At 37.7% G+C, this 20,629-nt stretch overlaps 1 protein-coding gene and 1 pseudogene across 9 annotated transcripts in view; both read left to right on the top strand.

Moving 5' to 3' along the window:
• The window catches only part of CADPS2 (calcium dependent secretion activator 2), a 497,767-nt gene that overhangs the window by 292,118 nt on the left and 185,020 nt on the right, over positions 1 to 20,629 (top strand). The window lies entirely within an intron of this gene.
• LOC139016803 (large ribosomal subunit protein uL30-like) lies at positions 15,852 to 17,161 on the top strand (annotated as a pseudogene).

Here is a 20,629-nt window from a genome sequence, read left to right as displayed (position 1 = left end):
GAATAATTAATAGCCTTCTAAATTCACTTATTAGATCGCTAGGTCAAAAGACAGATCCATTTTTAATTTTTTGAGGAAACTCCATACTGATTGAATCTATAGATTGCTTTTGATAGTATGGACATTCTAATGATGTTAATTCTTCTAATCCATAAACACTGAATATGCTTCCAGTTGTTTGTATCTTCCTCAATTTCTTTCTTCAATGTCCTATAGGTTCCTGAGTACATATCTTTTACCTCCTTGGTTAAATTTATTCCTAGGTACCCTATTTTTTGTTACTGCTGCAACAGTAAATGGGATTGTTTCCCTAATTTCTCTTTCTGATAGTTCATTATTGGTGTATAAAAATGCCACTGGTTTCTGAATATTAACTTAATAGCCTTCTAAATTCACTTATTAGATCTTGTAGTTTTTTTGATGGAGTCTTTAGGGTTTTCTAAGTACAGTATCATGTCTTCCGTGAATAATGACAGTTTTTCTTCCTCCTTTTGGATTCCTTTTATGTCTTCTTTTTGTCTGATTGCTGTTGAATAAAAGTGGTGAAAGTGGACATCCCTGTCTTGTTCCTAATCTTAAAAGAAACACTTTTTGTGTTTTCCCTTTGAGTATAATGTTGGCTGTAGATTTGTCATATATAGCCTTTCTTAATTTGAGGTATAATCCCTCTAGTCTCATTTTGCTGAGAGTTTTTATCATAAATGGGTTCTAGACTTTATCAAAGACTTTTTCTGCATTTATTGATTTGACATGTGATTTTTATCCTTCGTTTTATGTGATGTATCATGTTTATTGATTTGCAAATATTATACCAACCATGCATCCCCTGAATAAATCTCATTTGATCATGGTGTATGATCTTTTACTGTATTGCTGAATCTGGTTTGCTAATATTTTATTGAAGATTTTAACACTTGTGTTAATCAGGGATATTGGCCTATAATTTTCTTTCTTTGTAGTGTCCTTATCTGCTTTGGTACTAGATAATGCTTCCTAAAAAGAATTTGTAAGTCTTTCCCGCTCTTAAATTTTTTTGGAATCATTTGAGAAGGTTATGTATCAGTTCTTCTTCTAATGTTTTAGTAAAAGTCTCCTGTAAAGCCATCCATTCCAGGACTCTTCTTTGCTGGGAACTATTTGATTCCTGCTTTGATTTTATTAGTTGTAATTGGTCTATTCAGTTTTTTTTTTATTCTTCCTAATTTAGTTTTGGAATATTATATGTTTCTAAAAATGTTTTTCCATTTCTTCCAGGTTGTCCAATTTATTGGCATATAGTTCATAGTATTTTCTTACAATCCTGTGTATTTCTTTGCCATCAGTTGTTACTTTTCCTCTCTCATTTCTTATTTTACTTATTTGGGTCCTCTCTTTTTTTATGAGTCTGGTTACAGGTTCATCAGTCTTGTTGATTATTATTATTTTTTAAATCCTCACTCAAGGATATGTTTTTGTTGATTTGAGAGAGAGAGAGAGAGAGAGAGAGAGAGAGAGAGAGAGAGAAACATTATGTGAGAGGTTAATGTGAAACATCAATCAGTTGTTTCCCACAAGCTCCCTGACCAGAGATTGAACCCACGATATAGGATTGTGCCTGGACCAGGAATCAAATCCATAACTTTTTTAGTGTCCTGGGCAATGCTCCAACCAATTGAATGACCCAGCTAGTCCAATCTTGTTTGTCTTCTCAAAGATCCAGTTCTTGGTTTCATTGATCTTTTATATTGTTGTTTAAGTCTCTATGTCATTTATATCCTATCTGATCTTTATTATTTCCTTTCCTCTGGGCTTTGTTTGTTGTTCTTTTTCTAGTTCTTTTAGTTGTAGGGTTAGATTATTAATTTGAGCTTTTTCTTGCTTCTTGAAGTAGACCTTTCATGCTATGGATATAGTATAAGGAAAGCCTGCACCTTTGTTTTCTTAACAGCCAGTTTTCCCACATTTTTATGTGGAAGGCAATCCAATCTTCCACCTCTGCTTCTGCATGTGAAAGCATAGTGCTGACTATTAGAAATTGACTTGATATTGTTATATTTTGCTCTGTAGGTGATTATGTCATCTGCAAGTAACAACAGTTTTTCCTTTTAATTTATTGTCTTTGCTCTTTTTCTTTTTCTTGTTTTATACAATGGTCCAGGGCCTCTAGTGCTATGTTATTTGGAAGTGACAACAGGCATTCTTGCCTTTTCCCAGTCTTAGGAGTAAATCTGCATTTGCCATGTTTATCCAAAGAAACAAGAGCAATAGAATACACATGCCTCTGTGTGTGTGTGTGTGTGTGTGTGTGTTAGGAGATTTAGAATAAATAATTGACTCATGATTATAGAGTCTGGCAAATCCAAACTCTGCAGAGCCAGTGTTCCCAGTTGAGTTTGAGTCTGAAAGCCAGGAGCTAATGGAAATCAGAAAGAGTCGATGTTTCCGTTAGAAGGCTGTTAGACAGGAGAATTCTCTTACTTGTGAGGATCAGCTTTGTGGTTTATTCAGGCCTTCAGCTAATTGGATGAGATCCTTCCACATTAGGAAGGGCAATTTACTTTACTCAGTCTACTGATTTAAATGTTAATTTCATCCAAAAACATCCTCACAGAAACATCCAAAATATTACTTGACAAATATCTAGGCATCCTATGGCCCAGTCAAATTGACACATACCATTAATCATCAAAATACCTAAAATTTATTTTATTTTTTATAATATTTGCTTTATGTTCTTAGTACACATCTTTACTAAATTATTTATTAAAGCAAAAATTGTTGAACTGGCCCTAGCTGGTTTGGCTCAGTGGATAGAGTATTGGCCCGCAGACTGAAGGGTCCCAGGTTCGATTCCAGTCAAGGACACATGCCTGGGTTGCAGGCTCGATCTCCAGTATGGGGCATGCAGGAGACAACCTATCAATGATGATTTTCTCTCATCATTGATGTTTCTATCTCTCCCTCTCCCTTCCTCTCTGAAATCAATAAAAATATATATTTTAAAAATTTATTGAACTGTATCAAATGCTTTCTCTGTATTTATTAAGGTACCAATATTATTTTTCTCCATTAAACCATAAATATAATGATTTACATTTGGTGGTTTTTCTGATGTTAAATCATCCTTACATTCATGGAACACAATGTTTTACTATAAAAGTTATTTAAAATTAAATAAGTTAAATATTCTCTTCAGTTTATCTGTCTGACGAATTTGAGTAAGTTTCCATTTGCTTTTAACTACCTGAGCTCTTCTTTCTGTAATTCATATGGTCATCTCCATTGCCAAATTTCTCATCTATGTTTATAGGTGAAATTTGCTAACATTTTTTTTTTTTAAGGTTCTCATCTAGTTTGAAGTTTGGGACTAAAAGTTATAGTAATCTCATTATATCAGTTGAGCAGCTTTATTCTGCTTTTATTCTTTTTCCTTCACTTTCTCTGTTTTTTTAAAACCTTTTTACTAGAACGACCTGTGTAAGACTTTCTGTTATTGAAAGTTTGTTTAGAATGCCCAAAATCTGGAACCCTGACAACAAATGCTGGCAAGAATATGGAGCAACAGAAACTCTGTCCTCACTGTTGGGAATGCCAAATGACACAGCCACTTTGGAAGACAGTTTGGCAGTTTCTTACAAAGCTAATTATATTTTTACCGTATAATTGCTCCAGCAGTCATGCTCCTTGGTATTTACCCAAAGAAGTTGAAAGCTATATCCATACAAAACTTGCACATGGCTGTTTATATCAACTTTATTCATAATTGCCAAAATTTAGAAGCAACCAAGATGTCCTTCAGTAGGTGAATGGATAAATAAATGATATATTTTTTTAAAAAATGGCATTAGCCCTATCCAGTTTTTGCTCAGTGGATAGAGCATCAGCCTGCAGACTGAAGAGTCCCATGTTCAATTCCGGTCAAGGGCACATGCCTGGGTTGCCAGCTCAGTCCTCATTGTGGTGGGGAGAGGAGCGGGGACGCATGCAGGAGGCAGCCGATTGATGTTTCTCTCTCATTGTTGATGTTTCTATCTATCTCTCCCCTCCCTTCCTTAAAAAATAAAAAATGGAATTATTCTGTGCTGCAAAGAAATAAGCTTTCAAACCATGAAAAGACATGAATGTATCTTAAATACATATTACTAAATGCAAGAAGCCAATGTTTTTTAAAAAGCTATGTGCTGTATGTTTCCAACTACATGACATTCTGCAAAATGCAAAATTATGGAGACAGTAAAATCTATGGTTTCCAGTCATGGAGGGGGGCACAGAGGATTTTTAAGGCAGCGAAAATATTCTGTATAATACCATAATGATGGACATGTACCATTATACATTTGTCCAAATACATGTATAATGTACAACATCGAGATTTAACCATAATGTAAACTCTGACCTTCGGGTGATTATGATGTGTAGATGTAAATTCATCAGTTGTAACAAATGTACCACTCTGATGCTGAATGTTTACCTGCATGGGGCGAGGGATTATAAAGGAAATCTCCAAAAATATTAAATGGGAAATGCCATAAATAAAAATTCCTAATTTTTAAATTGCAAGCCCTTATGAAATCTCTTGACCTCCCACTCCATCCTACCCTGTAGATAAATCATTCCTTTGTCCATATCTATGTTGTATAAGCTACCCATCCATCTATTAGTCACTTAGTAACCATCTTGGTTATTAGATCAGTTATGAGAGAGAGAGAAACAGAGAGAGAGAGAGAGAGAGAGAGAGAGAGAGAGAGAGAGAAAGAGAGAGAGAGAACATTCATATAATTTTTATTACAGTATATTGTTATAATTTTTCTATTTTGTTGTTAATCTCTTACTGTGCATAATTTATAAGTTAAACTTTATCATAGGTATGTGAAAAACACACATAGCATCCTATATAATAAAAGGGTAATATGCAAATCGACCAAATAGCAGAATGACTGGTCACTATGACACGCACTGACCACCAGGGGGCAGTCGCTCAACGCAGGAGCTGCCCCCAGCCACCGATCACCCGATGGGAGCCTGCCAGCCAACCTCTTGGTCTCTTCCCCTGGCCAGCAGGCTCAAATCGCCCGATGGGGAATGGGGAATGGGGGGAGGGGGGCGGCAGACATGGGCGATGCCAGCCCCAAGGCCCCCACCTTGCCACACACAGAGAGCGACCGGCGGCGGGGGGTGGGGCCGGCAAGCAAGTGGGAACAGCCAACCCCTCGGTCCCTCCTCCCAGCTGGCAGGGGGGTGGGTGGCAACAGGTGCAGGGCCCACTTCCAACAGCCGGGGAAGATGGCCCTGATCACAGGCCAGGCCTAGGGACCATACCCGTGCACAAATTCGTGTGCCAGGCCTCTGGTAGTAAATATAGGTACCCACTGGGAGTCTTGGAATGTATTCCCCATACATAAAGGGGTTTATTGTATCTTCCTCTTAATTTTGCTGTTTGTAATATTGTCTAGAATGGAAGCTTGAGTTGGCAGTTAAGGGGAGGTCTTCGATAGCCATTTCAAAATTTTTAGTGTGACTTGATCTGTTTAAACTTTCTAGTACATCTTGTATCAGTTTTCCTTTATATCTGAAAAATGATACTGATATTTTAACATTTAAAAATACTTTATTGTGTCTATAGCTCTCCTTTTTTCATTTTTTTCTCATTTAAAATATGTTTCTATATTTCTGTTTAATTTTTATTATTCCTAAAGAGGCTTGTTTATTTTACTAATCTTTTAAAAAGACTAACACTTGGTTGTGTTCATTTTTTAAATTTGTATTTCTATTACATTGATTTTTACTCAAATCTATATTTCCTTTTTTCTCTAGTTTTGTTAGGTTGTGCTTTTTTTAACTTCTTGAATTGAATTCAGCTCATTTTTCCTCTATTTTTTATTTTCCAATAATCTTGACTCTAAAAAAAAAAGATTTTATTGTTTTTTGTAGAGAAAGAGAAAGGGAGAGGGAGAGAGAGTTTGAGACTGAGAGAGAAACATCTATGAGAGAGTGGAAGATCAATCTGCTGCCTCCTCCATGCCCCCTACGAGGGATTGAGCCTTCAAACTGGGCATATTCCCTCACTGGGAATGAACCAGCAACCTTTCGGTTCACAGAATGATGCCCAACCAATGGAGCTACACCAACCGGGGCTTGACTCTTTAATGTGAATTTTTTTTTAATTTGGGTTTGATTTGATTTTGTTTTATTCTATCACTCAAGTTAAAGAATTTTCCCCATTTCTTCAGGAAGTTATTTTCCATATCAAAATAACTACTTTTCTATGTATAGTGATCCTGTGTTTTTCTCACCTAGTTTTATCTTTAATTGCCTTCTATATTGGCATACATATGATTCTTCTTAGTTATTGTATTACACTTAATAATATATTTTCAGAACTTCCCCTTTGTATGCATTGTTTCTATACTCTCAGAAACATCATGTTTAGTTTTTATACTTTGTTTTTAATTGCCATTCACAGATACTTGAGTAAACTCCCTAGGACATATAGTTGTATAAATGTTTCTTAGATAAATAGTGGAATACTGTATATGTTTCATGAAAGTCTTCTCAGATATGCAGCTTCTCCTAATGGCCTCATCCATTTTAACTTTTCATTACTCCCATCGATGAATTATTGGGTCTAACCAGTGATGACCAAGTCTGACCAACTAATAACTTGGAAAGCTTGGTTGGGCCTCCCTTCCCTTAATCTTCTATATTTCTGATCCAATAGTTAAGGCTTTTTTTTTAATCTTAAGATGCTGTGAATACTGTTACTGAAAACATCTTCCAGACACCCTTTTCTTTTCATGCCACCCCACTCACATAGAAAGATTGTTTGCCATAAGATCCCTCTGTGTAGAAATGTCACTCTACCATTTCTAACCCTCGTCAGTAAATGGTCTCACCTGATTAAGGGTGTTGATGTTTTTCCCCCAGTAAACTTCCAGTTTAAAAATATATTGGATTTGGGTACTTTTTCAGCTTATTGATCTTCATAAATATGATTTCTACTTAAAGTGGGAAGTAATTTGGATTTTTCAACATGCTCAATTGATAGAAGAATTATCGTTTTCTTCTTTGAATCCCATAGAGCTTTCTACTGTGTATTTTAACTATGTCTGAAAATGCCTTAGCTGCCCTACTTGTAAGAGCCCTGTGTCCATGATCTGAGTCCATTTCATCTTTAATTCCTCATTGAATTCGTAGTGCACTGTTTTACAAAGGATAGGTATCTAATTGACTATTAAATAACCATAAAAACCTCCCTTTGTTAAGTCTGCTTTATTTACTATTCTGTAGCTATAATCTCTAACTATTGATTATTCATAAATGCACAAGGGCATTCTTTAACATTGTCTTGTGTCTTCTACCCTATTCTATGGAGATGATATTATGATAAAATTTGGGTTTGGAGAAACCCAATTACAAAGGTGATTTCAGTGAGGGCAACTTGTCCTGTTACAGATGTTCTCCTTCTCCCCAGCAGTGAGGTTTAGTTTAGGGTTTCTTCTAAAGCAGCGGTTCTCAACCTGTGGGTCACGACCCCTCTGGCAGTCAAACGACCCTTTCACAGGGGTCGCCTAAGACCATCCTGCATATCAGATATTTACATTACGATTCATAACAGTAGCAACATAACAGTTATGAAGTAGCAACGAAAATAATTTTATGGTTGGCTCACAACATGAGGAACTGTATTTAAAGGACCAGAAGGTTGAGAACCACTGTCCTAAGGTGTTGTTATTCTTTTTTATCCTCAAGTATGGTTGGAAAAGTAAGACTTATATTTATATAGTAGAATTTTTTTTGAAAAGTTCGAAGCAGCCTCAAAGTGCATATGTGTCACTTTTTCTGATGTTGGACTTGATATCACATTCCATAACCTGCAATTTTACCGTTAGCCTTAAAACAAAATCTGCTTGTCATAGGTTTCTTGTTGAAATTTCAAATATATGTAAGTGTCCTCATTAGTTGTACAATGATAGTTTCCATTAGTTCTTAAAGGAGTGTGTGGTCAGTGTAAATAGGATAACTTCTGTAGTTGTGCCCTTTCTGTAGAAGTCATGTGAATATAACGGAAAGATTCCTTCCATAACAGCAGCAGTCAATTTTTAAAGTAGGCTATGCCTTCATTATCTAGTAGACTCACCCTTTCAGTGTGATCATCTGTTATCCTGTTAATAAGCAAGCTGATGAAGTGTATGACTTCTTATAGCTGTGACATCAAAATAAAGCAGAGTGATTGCTTTAAATACATTTAAAGTAGCTAAGTATTTTAAATATATATCATTTTAATTAGTTCTCACAACTCTGTGATATATTCATATAATTAAATATTTGTGTGATATAATTGGTATCACTTTTATACCAATTCGCTGAGAGATTACTGTGACATAAAGAGGTTAAGAAATTTGACCAATCATACAACTAGTAAGTGACCATGATTTAAACCTGTTTGTCAGATTCCAGAGCTTATTCCTAAACCACTAAGCAACACTGTCTAATATGCTTTTTTCAAGTGATTATGCTAGGAGCTCATAAAACTCAAATGCTACCAAAGGCGAGGCAAGCCACATAAATGTGTGAAGTGATTAAGTATAAAGTCATGAAGAGTGGAATAATCAGCATTATAAGAATCAAGAGGACATGAAAAGAAATTCAAAATATGCATATATATTTAATGCAGGACAGACTTGACCCATAAGTTCACCATATTTGCATCTCTTTGTTTATAGAAATTATTCCTCTCTATTTTTACCTTCAAGTAATATATGAAGCTTTGCTAGTTGCCACACATTCAGAAATAGCATTTATTTCTTTATTTTCTTAATGAGTAAGGGACCATAGTTACATATTTTGAAATTGATTTCATTGAAATAAGAATGAAAAGAATTAATTTTTTCTTTTTAAAAATGTACTTTATGTGGGTTTTTTTTTAATTGATGAAGTCCCAAGGGTGTACACTGCTATTACTCTGCCATCTGACACAATGATCCTTCCCATCGTCTTCTCTATCCGATGTTAAGGTTTTCGAGGTATAGCCCTGTTAGTTATTGAATAAATAATTTTCAAACTCTAAATTTTGAGTCTTAAGATAGGACATAGAATTCAGTATCAGTCTGATATTTATTCATCCCCTCAGAATTATATCAGACTACAGGCTTGGAATGGTGACTATCTTAATTCATAAATATATTTTTAATCTATGTTTTTATTGATTTTAGAGAAAGAGGAAGGGAGAGAGAGATTAGAAACATTGATGAGAGAGAAACATGGATCAGCTGCCTCCTGCACGTCCCCCTCTTCCCCCCCCACCCCCCCCCCCTCCCCCCGCCAGGGATTGGGCCTGCAACCCAGACATGTGCCCTGACCAGGAATTGAACCGGCAACCCCTTGGTGCATGGGTCAATGCTCAGCCACTGAGCCACACCAGCTGGGTCATAAATACATTTTAAGCCTGCATCTTTGTAGTAATTTATATAAAAAGCAAATGTGCATAATGTCTTTTGTCCAGGTGAGTACTTTTGATAGCCTCTGTGTAGTTATTTTGCTAAAATAACATTTAGACAATATAGTGGGAGGGCTTTGTTGAAATAAGTTTTAACTGTTAACCGTGTATAATGGTCCTAGTTCAAGGAATTTGCCTTTGTACAAAAGCAAATTATTTTGATTATTGAAATGTAAGATTAGGAAACAAAATTTCTCATGTTAAAGTGCCCTAGAATTTAGATCAAAACAGAAATCATTCTTTTAAAAGAATTCAGATATAGTAAATGTCATTTATATCACCACATATTCAAACTTCTAAGTCAGTGGCACATTAGGGAGCACACAGGGCTGGAGATGTGAATATTATATAATGAGGATAATAAAGGAGTGAAATGCGATGTGCCTCCGGTGCATATTAGTAGCTAATTCCAATATGAATGCTTTGCAATCATTTGTCGGTTGAGATGCATGTGTTCAGCTAAATGGAAATCTTGGCCGTTCTCTCATACACCCCATTATTTGTAATTGAACACCTGATTTCCATCATGCAACAAATTAACATCTGCACTAGATCTGCCGTTTATGCATATGGATACACTGATTAGAATTTTGCGGATAGATACTTGAAAACAAAAAGACAACATTGTGAAACACTTCCAGCCATAATTTTTGATTACATATTGAGAACCGTTTAATTATCTTACTCCATTTAATTAGCCCTTCTACTTAGGTCAATTGCTTTTTTTATTAACATAACATGTTAGCAATTTGTTAATTGGCATGAAATAACACGAGGCTTTTCTTCGTGTTTCATATGTGCTTAAGGAAGCTAAGGAAAAGGCAAAGTGGTAAATGTGTTCATTAGCCCCCGTTAGCATTTACAATGCCGTTGTGCGGTGCCAGCAAATTATGTGATTCTGTCCTGTGAATGTCTTTCCTTTATTATACCAGAGGAGATTGTTGATTTGAGTGATTACCAAAATTACCAAAAAAAAAAAACCAAACCCCACCGCAAATGTGAATATACATTTCAAATATATATGAAGGTAAGAGAATGATGAAAAGTGAAGAAGATATATGTATATACATGCTAGTAGGTGGGAGGGGAAATAGGCAAAAGACACATATATGCGTGTAAGGAAATTATTAAGAAAAAGATTGTCAGTATCAAGCCTTTAAGCTCCAAGCCTCTTTACTATTATGTTAAAAATTATGTTAAATAGCCGTAACCAGTTTGGCTCAGTGGATAGAGCGTCGGCCTGCGGACTGAAGGGTCCCAGGTTCGATTCCGGTCAAGGGCATGTACCTTGGTCGCGGGCACATCCCCAGTGGGGGGTGTGAAGGAGGCAGCTGATCAATGTTTCTCTCTCATTGATGTTTCTAATTCTCTATCCCTCTTCCTTTCTCTCTGTAAAAAATCAATAAAATATATTTTTTTTAAAAATTATGTTAAATAATTTTTAGATATCAACAGTATTCCATTTGTGACATTGACTAAGGCTCCTTTGTGTATTGATTTCATATATCCCCATCAAAGTAAAAAGTATTTTCAGCTGATAAGTTTTTAGGTATAGTACCTCAAAATATTATGCACATTTCTGTGGAGTGGAGTGTAAAGGTATTATTGATTACACCTAGGAAAAACTTGATTTTATCCTAAAGAATTCCTCTAGGATATGGCACAAATAGACGATTGCCAGTAATCCTGCATTGGGAAAACAAGTTTAGCCAGAACACATGTAACCACCTTGCATTACAGTCATTAAGCACTAAATGAGTTATTATTACAACTGGAGGCCCAGGGTATGAAATTTGTGCACAGGTAGGGTCCCTAGGCCTGGCTGGCGATCAGGGCTGATCGGGGCCTTCTGGCTGCTGGCTGGAGCCTCCCTTCCCCGGCTGCCTGCCAGGGCCTTCCTTCATGCCATGCCGCCCCCTGTTGGATAGCGCACGTCATAGCCAGCAATCGGTCTCCCGGTTGAACTCCTGAAGGGACAATTTGCATATTAGGTTTTTATATATATAGATACCATCACAGCTTTGAGGAACTTAATGATTGTGAGAATGGAAATCGTAGAATAGTATTGGTCTCCCTGTTACTTCCAGCTTTTCTGGCTGCAGCCATGAAGGGGCATTACATTAAGAGAGGGGGAGGAGAAAGAGAGAGACTAATATATATTCTATTGTATTCTAAATAGGATTACTTCATGCCAGCATAGAATTGAAGAGCTAAAAGATATTTTGTAATTCTTGGCAGACATATTAGTGTTTTTTAAATACAACATTGAGGGTAAGAGTGGTTAGCATTTCTAAAGTATGTGTGGGTATTTATTCCATGAACCTGTACTGGGTGTATCTGGGCAAAGCACCAGGTTGAGCATTCCGGCAAAATACAATGATAAATTTATAGTGACTCCATCCTCTTGAGAATTGTTCTAATTTCTTTCTTGTCAGTAATCTTTCCATCCACGTGGGGGCACTATGATCAAATACAGGGTGGGCAGAAGTAGGTTCACAGTTGCGAGTCAGCGAGAGTTTATTCTTATATTATTAATTAACTAATGTATCATTTATTTGTATTATTTCCAATATGAACAACCATAAACCTACTTTTCTCCACCCCTGTACAAGAAGAAAAGAGAAAAATGGTTTTCTTTGGTTTGATTTACTTCAGTTAGAAAAATTGTTCAGAGTACTACTGTAGGGAAACCCTACCTAATTATGTACTTTTAGGTAAAATTCCTTTTTAAATGTACATATGGCTGAGATTTTTGTTTGTGTTTGTTGGAGTTGCAGTAGGTATAGACTTATCAGTGGTTAGGGTGGACTAGGAGCCCCAGCATCCCCTGGGAGCCTGTAGGAAAGGCAGGTCCTTAGGCTGCTCCAAATCAGAAATCAGGGTGTGGGGCTCAGCAGCATGGCTTTCCCAAGCCCTCTGCATGCTCTCAGCGCTTGCTAACATTGGAGAACCACTGAATTAGAATAGGTGGATTTTGACATACTTTTAAAGCTTCTAAGTGTTGAAAAATTATTAGGTTAAAAATGGTCAAACGGGCTTGAAATATTGTAAAAATGTATTTCTTAGGAAAGGTTCCTCTCCTACACGAACAATAAATGAGTCTGAAGACTTAAATTAAACTTTTTTTCCCCCATGATTATACAACCAGGGTCAGATGAGTCAGAACAGTTAGTTGATTAGTCACTTTCACCCTTTGCCCCCACCCCAAATTGTCAGTCAAGTGAACACTTAAGCTAAGTCATTTGTTTTCTATTATATAGATAAATCAGCCAAGTAATTGAATTTCTCAAATATAGCTCCTTGGGATGATGTCAAGACATGGCCTAGATTTCAAACTAGTACTGCTAACAGCGTTTCTTTACGTCTCTATAATATCTTTACACGTATTGAAAGAACTATTATATCTACTGGGTCATCTGATCCTTGGAATAATTCTTTTAGGCAATTAGGAAACCAATCATTGCCTCTGTTTACAGTTAGGAATAGCTGAGACCAGTTTTAGAATCCTAAGTGTAATATTCAGATAGAGACTATACTAATTCCCTGTTTGATAAGTAGTTAACTTTGTTCCCCTGTTCCTGAGAGTTAGTGAGAACTGCTGGAAGAGAATCCTGCTGCCTGTAAAAGAACCGTAAACCTCCAATGTGTTAGTTAGGAAGGAGAATTCTCTGGGATGTGGGTTTCCCTCCCTGAAGGTATTCTCTCACATCCTTCCTTCCTACCAGACCAGGACTCAGATGTGCCCTGCCTGCCCCTCATTTTCTTTCTCTTCCATCTGGACTCTCCTTCCTTGTTTTTGTTTGACCAGTTACAATAGTTAGTACTTCCAACGCCTTTATGCTGAGGAAGAACAAATAAAGTCGTTGCAGAGAATAACATAAACCGCCAGTAAACAGCATGGAGGGACCTGGAGAGTATTATGCTGAGTGAAATAAGCCAATCAGAGAAAGACAAGCACCACATGATCTCACTCATATGTGGAATCTAATGAATCAAATAAACTGATGATCAAAAATAGACCCAGAGACATAGAAGCATGAACAGACTGTTGAACCTCAGAGGGAATGTAGGAGAGGGTGAGTGGGAAGTCATCAACCATTGAGCTTGTATGCATATGTGCATAACCCGTGGACACAGACAATGGGGTGGTGAGGGCCTGTGGGGAGGGGAGAGACTGAGCGGTTAAAGGGGGGAAAAGGAGGACCTATGTAATACTTTCAACAATAAAGATTAAAACAAAAAAGAAACACCAGTAAAGCTTGCCATCAGCCTGATGGATTCTGACTGTTTATCTGCTGTTGTGCTCTACCCAAAGGCTGGCCTGATTTAGCTGGCACTTCACAAAGGTGCCCTGGGATTTTGCTCTTAGTCTTCTCTCCAAATGAGGACTCTTACCTTAACAGCCCCCAGCAGGGAATGGCCAGTTTTTCATTCACAACCAAATCACAACTAGTCCAGGATGCATCCTCCCAATATGCAAGGAGTGGTCTTGGTCTGATTGTTCTGAGATCAAGGCCACCTTCTCCATATATAAGGGCTAAAATCATACATGAAGGCGAGTGTTTTGTGTACATACTAGAGGCCTGGTGCACGAAATTCGTGCACGTGGGGGGCAGGGGGTGGTCACCTCAGCCCAACCTATGCCCTTTCACAGCCCAGGATCCACCACTGTACTCTTCAGCTGTGAGCCTTGCTCAGGGCTTGTGGCTGAGCGGCGCTCCCCCTGTGGGAGTGCACTGACCACCAGGTGGCAACTCCTGCATTGAGCGTCTGCCCTCTGGTGGTCAGTGCGCATCATAGCAACCAGTTGTTCTGCCGTTCAGTCTATTTGCATATAAACTTTTTATTATATAGGATTAGGTGGTGGCCATTCCTTTACAATTAACTATAACTGTGAAGTGAATCTGGTGGCAAAGTTGAAATATACTTGGTAAATATTCAGTGAATATTTTTGTAGTGTTAAAAGTATCAGAAGTTATAGACTATATTTATGGTAGTTTTATAATAATAGCTATATCTACCTTATAGGTTGTTATATTGACATAATATATGTAAAGTATAAAATACAATGGCTAGAATTCAGTAAATCTTTAAAAATGTAACTGTTATAAGGAAAACTATGATTAAATGCATTGGGAATAGTTATTTGAAAAAATATCAGTATAGAATGGATGCTATGACAGAATATATTCTATTATAGTCTGTCATTTTAAACTTTAAGATTGAATTAAAAGGTTAGTTAACTTGAATGCTAACTGACTAAGTCTCACTGGAAATCTTCTTACATTTGAAACTAAGTTGTTGAAAATTCCCTTAATATTTACTACAATTTTGTATTGCTTTCTAGAGTAGAATCCATAAATATGTTTTACTTCATTTGATGCTTAAGGGTCATTTATTTGCTTATGATTATACATCTGAGACTCTCTGACACCCTTGGTAGTTTATCTTCACTTTTCATCACTTTTCTACTTTATGTTAATGATTAGCATATCTTCTGTCCTAAATGGCACAAAGTAAATATTAAGTAAATATCACTGAAGAGCACTGACTCCAACATACGTCTTCCAGTCTGTGAAGTCAGTTTTTCTTGTCTATTTTTATGTAATTGTGGAGCAAACAAAGTGGGAAACAGCCCTCTGATAAATTGAAAATTATTCGGATTCTAGCCAGTTACAACTTTCAGTTACAGTTATAACTCTCTAGTAATTTATGCATTTCACTGAAACATGGATATGTTTGTGCTCCACCCCAGGATGTAATTATGATTCGGACCTGCAAGCAAGATTCCCCATTTTTTTCCTAGGAAAAAATAGCACTCCTTCTTAACTGCAAATGAACAGATCTCAAACTTTAGTTCTGCTGCTGTTTCAGAGGTGAAACCATAAAGAGAGTTGAAACAAATATATATTTACAGGTTATTGTCTTCTATGTACTGATTTTTTTACACTTCATCTTATTGTGGTTACTTATTAAGAAAAATTCGGAGTGCTTTTTCTGGCTGCAACCATGAAGGGGCAGAAGAGAAGAAAAGAAGGTTCCTGCTACGCCAGAATCCCTTAAGAAAAAGCAAAGGAACTTGGCAGAGCTGAACATCAAGCACCTGAGAAACAAATTTGCCCAAAAGCTGCTTCGAAAGGCAAGGAGGAAGGTTATTATGAAGAAGCTAGCTTTGGCCAGTGTGGCTCAGTTGGTTGGAGCTTCATCTGGTACACTGAAAGGTCATGATTCGATTCCCTATAAGGGCACATACCTAGGTTACAGGTTTGATGCCTGGTCAGCTGTGTATGGGAGGCAACCTATATATGTTCTCTCTCACATCGATGTTTCTCTCTCCCTCCCTCTCTCTCCTTCCCCTCTCTCTAAAAATCAATGAACGTGTCCTCCAATGCGGACAAAAAAAAAGGAATAAAAGCTAAAACACTAACACAAGGAATACAGGCAGATGTACACAACTGAGATTAGGACGTCAAGAAAGCTGGCATTTGTCCCCAGGATCAGTGGGATCAGTGGTGTGTGCCCAAAGGTTGGAAAGGTGCTGCACCTTTGCCAGATCTCCAGTGGCACCTTTGTTAAGCTCCGCAAGGCTTCAATGAACATGTGGAGGATTGTGAAACCATGTATTGCATGGGGTACCCGAACCTGAAGTCAGTAAATATATTGATCTCCAGGCATGGTTCTGGCAAAATCAACAAAAGGCGAATTGCCCCGACAGAACACAGTGATTGCTCCATCTTTTGGTAAACACAGCATCATCTGCATGGAGAATCTGACTCGTGAGATCTATGCTGCTGGAAAATGCTTCAAAGAAGTAAACAACTTCCTGTGGCCCTTCAGATTATCTTCCAAGAGCTAGAATGAAGAAAAAGGCCACCCATTTTGTGGAAGGTAGAAACGCTGACAACAGGGAAGACCAGCTCAATAGACTTATTAGAAGAATGGACTAAGATATCTACCATGGTTATTTTTGTAATCTGGCCAGTTAATAAACAGTGAGTGCTTTAAAATTGGGGGAGAGGGGAGAGAGAGAGAGGAATTCAGACATACCTTCAGAATGGCTTTAATTCCTTTCTGTGAAGTAATCTTTATATTTTACATATTCACATGACAGAATTCTAATCTTTAGCTCTAACATTATGGTTAAATGGGAGAGGCCTCTGTTTATACTTGGTTTAAAAACTTAGGTGCAAAATGGTTACTTATCTCCTTTTCTCTATCTGTGCTTCTCTTTTATTTTTGCCTGTGAATTTATAACTGTCAAGTTATTCCATGAAGATGGGAATATTGAGCTGTTTGAATGAATGTCAATATTTTTGTTACGTCGAGGAAAAGGTTTTTCCTATACTGACACATGCCTTAAAATGGGAGAAAGAAAAGGGCCTGATTTTGTTTCAAAGTTGCGGTTATAGATCTTTTTTGACAAAAGAGGTAATTTATTTCTCCAGTAGATGGCGCAAGCATTCCCTGAAAATAGAAAATATTTTTGTCTGGAATAAAGAAAGTAGAGAACTTGGTAATAAAGGTAGCACTGTTTAAGCAGTAGTAAGTAATCTTAAAGACATTTCCTTTTAAAAGAAATGTAAGAAGAAGAGGTTAAAAGAAGGTGAAGTCACAGTTCACTTTGCACATATCAAACTTGTCAAGACATTTTATCAAATTAATGCAGAAAAACTTTAATGTTTAGTAGTGTATAAATAATCAAAGGTATATCACTACAGTCAATTTTAACTAAAAATATCTGAGGCTTGAAATTCTGAATATGTTTTGAAAATGATAACGGTTATTTCTGTTGATTACCTTGGTTTCATTTTTTCTTTGTTTCCTGCATTTATAGGCAGAAGCATTGTGAATATAGTTTAATAGATAGATAGATAGATAGATAGATAAATGGAATTCTTATTTTTTAACACCAGCAGTGATTATAATTTGGTTTGAAATTACAGATTATTTTTAATATATTTTTATTGTTGATAGTATTACAGATATCTCCCATTTTCCACCCTTTTCCCCACTTTTCCCCTCTCATGAATTCTTAATCTTTAAGTTAAAGGAGAGAGAGAAACATTTTATAAGCCTAATGAATTCCAGCCTGATTGTATATGCTCCCCTCATTATTATTGCCTTTATGTATTTCGCTCTTCATTCTTCTTCAATAAGTAAATGTGTGGGAAAAATAAACTGGTCATCAAAGTACACTTTCCTATAGTGGTCTGGAATGTTTGCCTGGTTGATAAATAGTAATTTCTTTTTTTTTTTAAATGTATTTTATTGATTTTTTACAGAGAGGAAAGGAGAGAGATAGAGAGCTAGAAACATCGATGAGAGAGAAAGATCGATCAGCTGCCTCCTGCACATCTCCCACTGGGGATGTGCCCGCAACCCAGGTACATGCCCGCAACCCAGGTACATGCCCTTGACCGGAATCGAACCCGGGACCCTTCAGTCCGCAGACCGACGCTCTACCACTGAGCCAAACCGGTTTCGGCATATAAATAGTAATTTCTTAAGAACCGAAGGAATTCAGTAGCTGGGAAACATAAAATGTATACTCGATAGAAATATTACTTTTATCTGATGAATGAGAAGAACTAGTTGTAACTGGTGTGTTATCATAGTTATGCTTATTTTAGAAAAAGATACCCTCAAAGTTTTGTCCCATGGTTTGGAAGGTTCTTTTTTCTAAATGGATAAAGTCGAAAAATTACTGCCACTCCAAGCTTTCCAAAGACTCCTTTAAATTTGTTGGATTGAAATATTTCTGGAATATTACACTACTAATATAATGATAATGATGATGATGATGGTAACGATGCCTTGATTTATATTGTGCTTTATAGTTTCAAAGGCTCTTTCACATATATTATTTCAGTAGATTTTTGTAATGACACCACATATTATAGTCAAAGCAAATGTTGCTGTTCCTATTTTACAGATGAAAAATGTGAAAGCCACATTGGGCACATAGCGGTTAAAAGTTAAAGGGACTCGAGAGAATCATTCCTTTGTGTTTTTGTTCTTTGTTTTTCTTTGTTCTCTCCCCCCTCCTCCAGCCCCCGCCCCATCATTTTCACTATTTCATCTCTATTTTGGAAAAGTACTTATTCTGCACCTCCAGTGTATGCTTTCATGCGGAGGGACATCCATGACAGTAATACCCCTGGCTTCTCTTCCCGCTCTGTCCTCCCCACCTCCCCCCCACCCCATTTTTTTAAACATATCTGGTTGATTAGCTGGAGAGCAGGAACTGGGCATGCATAGGTCAGCCCTTCCCTCTCTGTCCCTTGAAGGTGAGTTGTCCATAGGGAGCATCTGCTCTCTGCTTCGCCCTGCATCTATGCCTCAGCGTCAGGACCTCCATGTGGGCAGGCCTATCCTATCTGACCCTGTCTGTGACTGGAGTGGGGAAAGTATGTCTGATGATAATACTGACCCTAGTAAAGGAGCCTCCTTCTTACAGAAGGAAACACTCTTCAGTATTGTCTTTATAAGGTAACTAGAGGCCCATGCACAGATTCGTGCACCGGTGGGGTCCTTTGGTTTGGCCTGCAGGGATCGGACCAAAACTGGCTCTCTGACATCCCCCAAGGGGTCCCAGATTGCAAGAGGCGCAGGCCAGGCCAAGGACCCCACTGGTGCACGATCGGGGCCGGGGAGGGACCGCAGGAGGGCTCCAGGGCGTGTCCGGCCCATCTCGCCCAGTACCAATCGGCCAGACCCCAGCAGCAAGCTAACCTACTGGTCGGAGCATCTGCCCCCTGGTGATCAGTGCGTATCATAGCAACTGGTCAAATGAACTGTAGGACACTTAGCATATTAGGCTTTTATTTTATAGGATGTTTTAGCCTCTTGTTAACTCTTTTGTCTTTAGCCAACTGTTTAGAACGTAGGTAGAGAAAAGAGGTCCTAAAGTATTGAGCCTCCTCAGAGATTCCAACAATATTTATATGTCAGAAAGGTTTTTTTTGTTTGTTTACTTTTTATATTTTTATTGACTTCAGAGAGGAAGGGAGAGGGAGAGAGATATAGAAACCTCAGTGATGAGAGAGAAGCATTGATCAGCTGCCTCCGTGTCCCCCACAGGATCAAGCCCACAACTGCAACCCGGGCATGTGCCCTTGACCGGAATCGAACCTGGGACCCTTCAGTCTGTAGGCCAATGCTCTATCCACTGAGCAAAACCAGCCAGGGCATATCAAAAAGTTTTTAAAAAAATGAATATTAGTGAGGATTATAATATCTGGCTGCATTTTGAGATCTTTAGGCATAAAATATTTCCCATTTCATTTGGACTTAAAAGGCCCTTGTGCTACTGTGACGTTGGGGCTATTTTCAACTCTGGGTCAAAGGGTCTCGTCTAAAACGCTGCTCATCCCTTTTTCAGATACTGGGATGGTTTGTGGCTTGGACTCCTAACATCTGCCTGTTCCTGCTTTCGTAGGAGTCACTTTGTGCTTCCTTTATGCTGTTAAATATCCTCCCATTCTAAGTTAAACTTTAGGATACCATTCTGCTGCCAAAACTGTTTGAATACTCTTGAAGTAATAAATGTAAACATGCCAACTTTATGGGAAATCTGAAGTCTATACACGGTTTTTGCTTTTACCTTTACATTTAGTATACACATTTTTGCTAGAGTTTACCTTCTTCATCATGTTTTTATTGTGATTGTTCCTCATGACAAAACTAGGAACAGCCACTTAGTTATTCCAAAAAATGTTTGTGGAATATCTGCTCTCTAGAGGTACGGTGCCAGAATAGAGCGGTGAGTCAACTCTGGCCCTTGCCTTCACAGATCTTAGGGCCTTGTGCTGGGTTAGACGTTAGTCCAGTGTGCCACGCCATAGCCCGTGGCTCTGGAGACATGTCCACATCTTACCCAATACATGTAACAAGGAAATGTGTTCTTATTGGGGATGTCAGAGAGGGCTTCTCTGAGAAAGTAATTGTTGAAATGAGGGGTAGGAAGAAATCGGAAATGTGTGATTCAAGTATTAAATTTAACTTGCTGGAAAAGGATGAAATTGTAAGTCGTGCGGGACCGATGGGGTAAGATAGACGGTACACCAACAATTAGAAGAGCCATGAGAACTCTGCGTATTTCTGTAAAGGAAAGCTTGGTGTCAAAGTAAGCCAAGAAAATTACCAGGATCTCAG

Source organism: Myotis yumanensis, unplaced genomic scaffold, assembly GCF_028538775.1.
Source record: "Myotis yumanensis isolate MYYU_CA2020_CCGP unplaced genomic scaffold, mMyoYum1.0.hap1 SCAF_9, whole genome shotgun sequence".
Lineage (NCBI taxonomy): Eukaryota > Metazoa > Chordata > Mammalia > Chiroptera > Vespertilionidae > Myotis > Myotis yumanensis.
This window is presented reverse-complemented; position numbering and strand designations above follow the sequence as displayed.